Here is a 9,819-nt window from a genome sequence, read left to right as displayed (position 1 = left end):
TGTACTATTAATGCAATTATGTTTCATTGAGTTTGTCATAAATGAAACTAAGGTGCATTCAGTACAACTTTATTTTCTTGTCATACGAGACAAAATGGAAAAATTAAATCAAACAAACGGATGAACTGTACCGAATCAATCCAACCCAAATTGATTTAGTTTGTTTTTTTTGTTGGGTTGTTGGTTTATTTGATAACCCTTTTATATTATAACAATGTCCTCCAACTAAGAGAAAATATATTTGAGTAAAAGCTAAAAATATTGGATGTTCAAGAAAAGGCATTTGGTTTAGTGGTGTGATTCTTCATATTTGACATCAACCTAACTTCATATTCGACATTTTATACTTACCATCATGCTCTTAATACTCATAGTCTTTCTTAACATATCATCCCTAGGCTTTATTCTCCAAGACACGTTATTTTATAATTACCATCACTTTCTTAGTACTCATAGTCTTTCTTAACATCCCATCCCAAGGCTTTATTCTCCAAGACACATCATTTTATACTTACCATCATGCTCTTAATACTCAGTCTTTCTTAACATCCCATCCCAAGGCTTTATTCTCCAAGACACATCATTTTATACTTACCATCATGCTCTTAATACTCAGTCTTTCTTAACATCCCATCCCAAGGCTTTATTCTCAAAGACACATCATTTTATACTTACCATAATGCTCTTAATACTCATAGTCTTTCTTAACATCCCATCATCCCATCCCAAGGCTTTATTCTCCAAGACACATCATTTTATACTTACCATCATGCTCTTAATACTCATAGTCTTTCTTAACATCCCATCATCCCATCCCAAGGCTTTATTCTCCAAGACACATCATTTTATACTTACCATCATGCTCTTAATACTCATAGTCTTTCTTAACATCCCATCCCAAGGCTTTATTATCCCAGACACATTATACATCTAAGGACTTCACGTGTTTCCTGCAATACGACAAAATACGACCTTAATACCTAGGCCTAAGGCTTCATACATATGTTTCAAGTGGTAAAACAAGGGCATTTGGTCTAGTGGTATGATTCTTGCTTTGGGTGTGAGAGGTCTCAAGTTTGATTCTCAAAATGACCCTTTAAGAGATTGTAGTACGAATTGTGGGGATGTAGCTCAGATAGTAGAGCACTCACTTCTGATGTGGAAAGTTACGAGGTTGATACATTGCATCTCCAAAATGAATCAATCACTAAATATATTATTTCTTTTCAATTTTTTCTTATTTACGACATAATGAGCCAAGATAGTTTTTCATGTCACTATTTTGAAAATTACTTCTTTTCAATTTTTTCTTATTCATGACATGTTGAGTACCGATATTTCTTCATTTTCACTATTATTGATGATGGAAAATTTAAAGTTTTGTGATGCAAGAATTGTAGGGATGTAGCTTCGCTTAGCATGCGAGAAGTACGGGGATCGATACCTTGCATCTCCAAAAGAAACTATTTTATTATTAATATTTTATTTCTATTCAATATTCCTTATTTATGACATAATATGCAGATATACTTTTTCATTTTCACAATTATTGATGAAGGGGCATTTAGGGTGTTCATTTAGTATGGGGATCAATACCTTGTATCTTCAATTGAATCGATTACTAAATATATTATTTTTTTTCAATTTTTTCTTATTTAGGACATAATGAGCTGGGATAGTTTTTCATTTTCACTATTACAGATGACGAGATGCTTAGGACTTTATGATGTAAGAATTGTGGGGATATAGCTTAGATGGTAGAGCACTTGCTTTGCATGCAAGAGATATGGGGATGATACCCTGCATTTCCAGATTTTCTTCATTTTCACTATTATTGATGATGGGAAATTATTTAGCGATATTTTTTCATTTTCACTATTATTCATGACAAATCATTTATGTTTTTGTGACGTAAGAATTGTGAAGATGTAGCTTAGACGGTAGAGCGCTCGCTTTGCATGCGAGTTGTACGGAGATTGATAACCTGCATCTCCAAAAGAAAGTATTTAATTTGCTATAATATTTTTTCATTTTCACAATTATCGATGCCCCGCATCACCAAAACAAACTATTTGTTATTAATATTTTGATATTTTTTTATTTTCACTATTATTGATGATGGTATACTTAGGGTTTTAGGCTGTTAGAATCATGGGTATGTAGCTCAGATGGTAGAGCGCTCGCTTTGCATGTGAGAGGTATGGGGATCGATACCCTCCTTATTCATGACCTGTTGTGTAGCAATATTTCTTCATTTTCACTATTATTGATGACGAAAAATTTAGGGTTTTGTGATGCAAAAATTGTGGGGAGGTAGCTCTACGGGATCGATACCCCGCATAAGATATACTTATATAAGGAGGACTTCTTCACTTCTTCACAATTGCAATATCTGACCAATGAATATAATGATCATTTATAGCTTCTATCATATAATGGTCATTTATTTAAGTAGCATTCAACTACAACTATAAATATCAAATTCTTAAGTATATGTCTCTTGGAACAATTTACCAAAGGTGTTAGAATGAGCAGTGTGGAAGGGTTGCCTTTAGATGCTTTAATACCAATTAAAGATGTCAATATCCTAGTAGTGCAAAATGCGAAAGGTTCGTAATTGAAAAGAATAACGAGAATAGTGAACATCGTGTCATCTACAAGCGTGTGGTGAACGGCCTAGTTAGTATGACTAGAGAACATCGTCCTTGCAAAATTTATATTATTGTGATAGAAGTTATAAATAACGATGATATTCCTTGGTCTTTTATTACAAAGGTGCAGAATTTTCTTTTTGTGCATGTGATATATTGATCGCCACCTACTTATAAGCTCTTATCTTTTAAAGAAGTTCTCGAGTTCCTTGTCCCCAAGTAGCAATACAACTACTAGAATGCTATCCCTACTTATAATAAGCCCTCTCTCTCTCTCTCTCCAAATATGTGTGTGTGTGTTTGTGGGTGTATTACTCTCTTTAATTAATGAAATATGGCATAGTCATAATGATATTATGAGTATCTTTTCAATCCCTCCCTTCCTTATCGCTATATAAAGAAAATGAAAATTATAAGTAAAAGTGTACAAGTAATTTGTTACTTTTGAACTTAAAATGCTTATAATTCAATTTATCTTTGTTATCAACAATAATTATCAAACGGTATATAATTTTGTCCAAGTAAGGTCGCTTCTCATTCCCTATATGATATCATAACACAAAATCGAGCGGATGATAACAAAAACCCATTCGTCGAACTAACTATAAAGGAAGGGTTGGTTGGAAACCATGTCTATACTTCTTTGCTTTAATCACAGGTAACTAAAGATATATAAGAACAACAAAATATGGCATGCCGAGTCAAAACATAAAAAATTTCTTACCATGTTGTAGTTAATGAATATGGTATGCACAAAGATCCGACGCCACACTTCATGATTGGAGACCAATACAGTGAGCTAAGGTCGTCCATACCGTCTTTGGTCGAATTATGTCAAGCAAATGTTACAGCAAGCAAAGAGATTTAAGGCACAAATGTCTCTGATGTGAAAGGCGCACCAATTCAATGAGATTTAAGTAACCATGAATAAGACACATGATACAGCTTGTAAACGAAAAAAAGTCCATGACTCTTGTTATTTTCTTCCACTACAAACCTTCTAGCCTCGTACACTTTTTTGTCATTGACATCCTTAATTGAAATTAGAATTGAAGGAAACACTTCTCCACAACTTATTATGGAACACCTTTGATAGACAGTTTCAACAGATTTACTTTGTCGAGGAATACTTTAAAATTCGATATTGATAGTTGAACGCTACTTAAATTGATGAAGTGAAATCTTACAATAGAGGTTAATAAATCATTTGTCTATTAGAAGGGAGCTTCAAATTAAATTCTTTATAGTTGGGATAAGGGATGTTTTAGTCCAACCAAGTATACTTTTTAGTTTTAAAATAAATTAATTTTTTTAGTTTAAAATAAATTGATTTTTTTAGTTTTAATTTTATTCCGAATAAATTAATTTTGATGTGGTGTTATGTATTTTAATAAAATTAACATTAACTTAATCAACAAAAATTTGTATCCCAAGGCTAGAAGGTTTGCACTTTATCTAAAACAAATTACTCATAATTTTTTTTTTAAATAAAAATACTGTTGAATTTTAAAAAAAAAAAAAAGCTTCAAAACTACTCTTTAACTTTCAAAAGTGTTTAAAAAAAGATAGATGAGGAGAAAATTGTGTTCATGGGGAGAAAATTGAAGGTTATTTTAGGGGAAGGTTTTCAAGATAAGTATAAGATCCTGAAAACATAACAAGAAGTAATATCCTAGCTTAAGGTCGCCATTAAGAACCTACTAGTAGGCTACTTACTAAGTTTTACTCACTCCATGTTTATCATTTTTTTTCAAGTAACTAAGAGTTGGTCGTGGATGAGAGCGGACTTTGGAGTGTGGGCCATAGACTAACCTCTGTTTTTAATCTAGTATTTTTTGTTCTTCTTTTGAGTATACTTCTTATTTTGTGTTTGTAATGAGTATGTATATGTAACACCCCGAAAATGAAGGAAATTAGCTCCCATAAGAATAAGCCACTCATGAAAGACCCAAAGGATAGAAAGAAAAAAAATTAAAGTATTAAGCAAGAACAAGGGACATAGTTAAGTCACTTTGTGCCTAACAAGTGATTTTAAGGAGTTAAAAGGCCTTTTGAAAAGGATTGGAAAGGAAAAAGTAAATGAAGAGGGCAAAAAAAAAAAAGTCATTTTATCAATTATCAAGAATCTTTACGGATTTGTAATTCCTTATCTAGAAGGAATCTCAAGATTCAAAATAAGGGAAAAATGATAAAAAAGCAATTAGGAATTTGTAGAAAAATTATGGATTGTTCGAGAAAAATAATAATAAAATATTCGAAAAGTGCCAAAATACCCCTAGAAGAATGGATAGTTACAGAAATGGCACTCCAATTAGAATCAGAGCATCTACCGTGACCATCCGAGCAAAATCCTTCGAACTCAAATCTCAACCGTCGGATCTCCTCCAAAATTTGATATGATCTAGAACGAACACGCACGGATCATCACATCCAACGACTAGTATTCAAAGCCAAGGTCGGTAAGGCTATGATCGGAGTTGATATCTCCGAAAAATTATCCAAAAAGTTCGATCTCTAAATAACGAAGATTCTGGAGCTCTCAATGTCGGTTTAAGCATCTCCTATAAAGTCTGAAGTAGGAGCAACAATACGGAATAAAAATCGAGAAAGGTCGATCCCCCAATCGAAGGCAATGAGCGTTTAGATTATGGGTCTCCTACTCTTAGATTTCTTCCAAATTCGAGAGCAATCCTCGACCATTTCTCTTCAAACTTATTCCTACAGTTTCTCAACAAGATTATCCACAAGTTCTATGAAGGAATAGAGTGCTGAAAGTGCCCAGAAACCATTCCTTCAATTCAATCCTCCATTGAAGTACTTTAAGAAAAACTTGAAAATCCAATCCGAGGATACATGATAACTCGTCGAGCAAAAATGATTCCAATCAGTTTCTGGACCTCCAAGGAATGCTTCCATAGAAGACCACGAAGAAAAATAACCTCGAGAGCGTGCCGAATTGAAGGAAATAGGTTTCAAAATTAAAATGGGGATAAGAGTCGAATTCCTATCTACGATCTCTTTTCCTTCAAATAAAGGATTCCTCTAGCTTCAGAGGAATAAGTTGAGTAAACTTGATAAAGGAATCGAGAGCTGAAACATCGTAGAACAAGCTACCGAAGTGATCGAAAATCTGGCATTTCGAGTGAGTTCCATACTGGGAACGATTTTTGGAAATTAAGGTCCTAGACTCAAAGACATTCCTCCAAACCAATTCCTTTAGACCTCAAAATTTGTTCAGAGAAAGAAAACGATGATATGGCCAGTTCAATTGAACTGTCCAAGTCAACTCAAAATTTGACATTTTCTCGAATTTCTCAATTTTAACCCCATTCTAGACCGATTCTCGTAAAAAACATTATAGTTTCATAAACTAGACACAATAAGGAGTATGTGGAAGGAAATTTGAAGTAATTCAGATACCGGAAGCTCAAGAATGGAGGTCCCAAACGTCAACGACGAGACAAGTAGCCCCCTTGGACTCTTTGTTAAGAAATACTTGTAGAAATCGCTTGGATTTTCATATGAACCCTAAACCAAGTATGAATTAAGAATATACGGAAAAAAAAACCCAAAGAACCCTGAGTTAAGACCCTGAACCAATCAAATAGCTCGAGATTTAAGTAATGGCAAATAAGAATATTTTAGAGAGCTTTTTCTTTCTATTTAAGATTTTGATATTCAAAAAGCTAAAAAACAAGGAGATGAAATATTAATGATATTAATGGGTCATAGGTTGAAGAAGAGGAGTGAGTGAAAATAAAAAGGGAGATGATTTATGCAACTCACTAATAGTTAGAACCTTATACCACTCTTTTGTTAATGATAGCTTGGTTCTTGTCCGAGAATAGTGGCCCTTAGGTTCTAAGTACATGGTTCTATGTGGTGGAGGACTGTAATTATTCTTATTTCTTTTCCTTTAGACACTCGGTGGTTGGGAGCAAATCGAACAAAGTGTTCGTCCAAAATTTTTAAAAGGGCCCAACCAGATTCGAACTGGTGACCTCTTGATCTGCAGTCAAATGCTCTACCACTGAGCTATGAACCCATTTTATATGATTTTAGCCTTAGTGACCCCTTCTACCAAGTGTCAGTTCAAAAGTGTAAAACGTGTCTGTCGAAAATAGAAAGGCCAAAAAGATAATTCAAACATAGTTCATCTACAAACTACCCAAAGCTATTAAATACAAATTGAAGAAAATAAGAAATAACATAAATAATCTTAAATGTAATTCAACTCTCGAAGATAAAAAGTCCTCAAATTACATTCCAATGTCAAGTGATATTTTATTACAACTCAATTCTTTTCTTGATTTATTGTAATTGAACTTAAAAGTATGACAAATACGCTGGATTTATTTTAAATTTCCTTTAAAATTGTTGTGCACGGAGTACAATGGAAATAATATATATATTTTATTTTACTGTTTTGTAATTTGTATGGTATTATTAGAGGCTTTTGAATGAAATATGATAATTGATTCTCGGTCCTCTTTGACAATTTTAGATACCTCCATATCCGATATTTGATGCGTCACGTTTCACTATGAGATCTGCCCTTGGGTCAATAAGACTTAAGTCGAGAGTTTATTTGACTAATGATTTGATTTTTTTGGGTTGTAGAGATATCCTTTACAAATCAAGACTTTGTATTATTTTCAAGACACTCATCAAGACATTTGTAAATATGCCTGATATCTTGAAGGATTTAGGACACATAATTGAGAGAACCTAAATTTTTTTTGAAGTTGGCTTTTCTAGGCTACGTCATCACGAAAGTTTGAGACAAACTCAATGGACCATTGAATGGGTTTTATAAGGCTCAAATAAATTTAAAATCCGAGAAAGCGGATTTGAGTTTGATATTATTTGATTTTGGGTATGGACACAACTAGCTGATTTCTTTTGATTGCATTAATGAATGTATGTAGATGTTTAAAGTGTTCATCTTAATGGTTTTAGAAAATATCAACACATCATCAATATAAACTATTGATATTTTTTGAAAGAATTGAAAATATCATTCATAATCATCTGAAATTCGGATGGAGTGCTTTTTAGCCTAAATCGCATGACGTTCCTCACATATTTTCTAAACTGGACATTAAATGCTATTTTATATTTGTCCTTTTAGGAAATTAGAATTTTTCGAAATCCCAATTTCATATCGAATTTTATAAAAATATTTGACTATAAATTCTTTTTATCAAATCATTTTTTATTTGGTTTTGATATCTTATTTATTCTAAAACCTTATTCAAAGGTTTGTAGTTAATTACCAGTATCAGAATTTCTGGTTTCTTTTCAACATGTTGTTAACCTAAAATGTCAGACACGACCACATGCTCTTTGAAGACCTTATCAGCTTCCTCTGCAAAATATCACCTAAAATTTCAAAGTATTTACTGTTTGATGCTTTTTGACTTAACGCTAGGGTTCTATTTACGGTGAACTTGTGATAATTTTTGTCAAATTATATATTTGAATACCTAATACATTAAGATATAATATCTTATTTAAATAATCTTAAAATGTCGTAGAATATCATAATATATGTTTAATTAATATGAATCTCATTCAAATTTTAAATATATATTTTTATTTAATGTTTATGATACACATCAATTATTTTACTGTTTAACATATCAAATACCTTGATATGTTTTGATATTATACTTCAAGACTATAGGAACTTACTCAGAGAACTTGAGAGTTACGTTGGCCCACAATGCATCTCATGGACAATGCAAAACTATGGTGGTGCTCGAAGGTGAGTTGTATAAAAAACTAGTCATGCACCAAAAAATCATGGGAAGACCATTGATGGAATTGAAGCAATCGACACTCCCCTGGATGGGTTTCCAATCAAAGACCTAATGTTTGATGTTGACTCTTTTGAAGAAAGAGACACATGATCGAAGAACAAGAAATGTGGCGGTAGCTCTGAGAACTCTATTACACTCATAAAAAAATGTGTCGAAGAGTTAGACATTACATAGAAGATCTTGCTTTCATCGAGGAGACCCGAGTTTGATTCTCGACAATGAAATTTTATTTTCTTATTTCTTTTATTTTATAGTTTCATATTTAAACTTTACCTAGGTTTTGAGAAGCATTATAATGGATGAGTTCAATAGTATCTTAAATTCAAAAGACTCTTATGAACTTGGTTTGAGAGTCACTATAATGATCAAGTTATCTTAGATTAAAAAGACTTTTATGAACTTTGAACCTTTAATAGGGTTATGTCATAGATATTTGGTTCAATTTCAACAAGTAAGGTTGAGGTGATTCAAATGGTTAATGTGATAATCCGGTCATTTTCAAGGTCTCTTTTGTTGATCGCCATCATGGCTGAGATGACTGAGATGAGCACCCAAGTGAGTTTGACAAGGAGGGTCGTAGAGAACCCCACCCCAAGCCAAGCTCATTTTGGGCTTAACAAACATAAAATCCAAAAACACAAACCCTTAAATGGGAACTCGGATTCTAAGGAATTAAAAAACTTTATTTTTGACGTAGAACAATACTTGAAGGTTACACGAACTTGCTCGTAGGACCTAAGAGTTACGTTGTCCACAATGCATCTCATGGACGATGGCGCTCGAAGGTGGATGATATAAAAAATGGGTCATGCACCATAAACTCATGGGAAGATCGTTGATGGAATCGATGCAATCGACGCTCCCCTGGATGGGTTGCCAATTAAAGACCTGAGGTTTGATGTTGACTCTTTTGAAGAAAAAACCAACGATTGAACACCTCAAAATGTCGCGGTAGCTCTAAGAACTCTACCATACGACCTGAGAGTTGAGGGCTACAAGAACTTTCTCATACGACCTGAGAGTTACGTTAGCTGCAATGCATCTCATGGATGATGCAACACTATGATAGTGCTCGAAGGTGAATGGTATATAAAATGGGTCATGCACCATAAACTCATGGGAAGATCGTTGATGGAATCGATGCAATCAATGCTCCCCGGATGGGTTGCCAATCAAAGACCTAACATTTGATGTTGACTCTTCTGAAGAAAGAGCCACATAATCAAACAGCTCCAAGCATCCTGGTAGCTCTGAAAACTCTAACACACACAAGGAAGAACGTGTCGAAGAGTTAGACATTAAGCAAAAGATCATGTTAAAACTCTTCAGCGATCTGACAAAAGACT

The 9,819-nt window shown here is 33.4% G+C and overlaps 1 non-coding gene across 1 annotated transcript; it reads right to left on the bottom strand.

Moving 5' to 3' along the window:
* Window positions 1-6,624: 6,624 nt before the first annotated feature.
* On the bottom strand, window positions 6,625-6,696 carry TRNAC-GCA. Its single transcript has one exon. It is a non-coding gene; the product is annotated as a tRNA-Cys (tRNA).
* Between the last annotated feature and the right edge of the window lie 3,123 nt (window positions 6,697-9,819).

The sequence above is a fragment of the Cucurbita maxima genome, unplaced genomic scaffold (assembly GCF_002738345.1).
Source record: "Cucurbita maxima cultivar Rimu unplaced genomic scaffold, Cmax_1.0 Cma_Scf00116, whole genome shotgun sequence".
Lineage (NCBI taxonomy): Eukaryota > Viridiplantae > Streptophyta > Magnoliopsida > Cucurbitales > Cucurbitaceae > Cucurbita > Cucurbita maxima.
Note: the sequence above shows the minus strand (reverse complement) of the source record. Positions and strands in the feature narration are given on the sequence as shown.